The sequence below is a fragment of the Arachis ipaensis genome, chromosome B02 (assembly GCF_000816755.2).
Source record: "Arachis ipaensis cultivar K30076 chromosome B02, Araip1.1, whole genome shotgun sequence".
Classification (NCBI taxonomy): domain Eukaryota; kingdom Viridiplantae; phylum Streptophyta; class Magnoliopsida; order Fabales; family Fabaceae; genus Arachis; species Arachis ipaensis.
In genome coordinates this window covers 37,684,742-37,685,596 of record NC_029786.2, presented here as the reverse complement: position 1 = coordinate 37,685,596, position 855 = coordinate 37,684,742, and positions in this window count along the sequence as shown.

Here is an 855-nt window from a genome sequence, read left to right as displayed (position 1 = left end):
GAGAAAGAAATTGAAGGTGCTCGTGCAGTAATAAGCCAAAACAAGTAGATGCATCAGCAGACTCTACAACAATTAGATATGATGGCTAAAAAAATCATTGAGTTGAGACATGCTGTAGTACATACATACAACCTGACTCAAAGCTCATATGGGTATAATCAAGCTGAACAAAGCTCTGGGGCCATTAACCGAGAGCAACAAAGCTATGAGCAACTACAAGCTCCAAGCAATCACTCTAGCGTGCTCCAGAACAGGCCTCAGAATGATGTGTACAATCCACCTTGGAGAACTCATTCTAATGGGAGGGGGGTTGAGAACCAAAACCAAAGACCAAGGAACTTCAACTACAACAACCATTTCCCAAACTTGCAAAAACCATACTGCCCACCCTTCCAACCTCAGATACCTCACAACCAACAACCTTCACAACACTATCATAGGATCACCAATTTGGAGATCTTAATAGAGAAAATGATGGAACACCAAGAAATAACAAACAAAAACCAGGAAGCCTCATTGAAGATCCTGGAGAGTCAGATTGGGCAGCTCTCCAAGCAAATTTCTATTGAGAGATCTTTAAGCTCACTGCCCAGTGACACAATCTCAAATTTGCAACAACATCACCACACCATCTCACAGAATTCTCAAAGGATCTCCAATCTAGAAAGTGGAGTAGAGAGAATGATGACACATCTAAAAAGGATGAACAAACACTATGAGGACCTACTCGGGGGAATTGAGAAGCAAATAGAACAATTAGCCAAAAACCTCACAGAAACAAGTAAGGAGGAAGCAAGGCCTCACTTAGATGGACAATGGGACAAGGAGAAGAAGGCTCAGAATCTGAAATAAGCA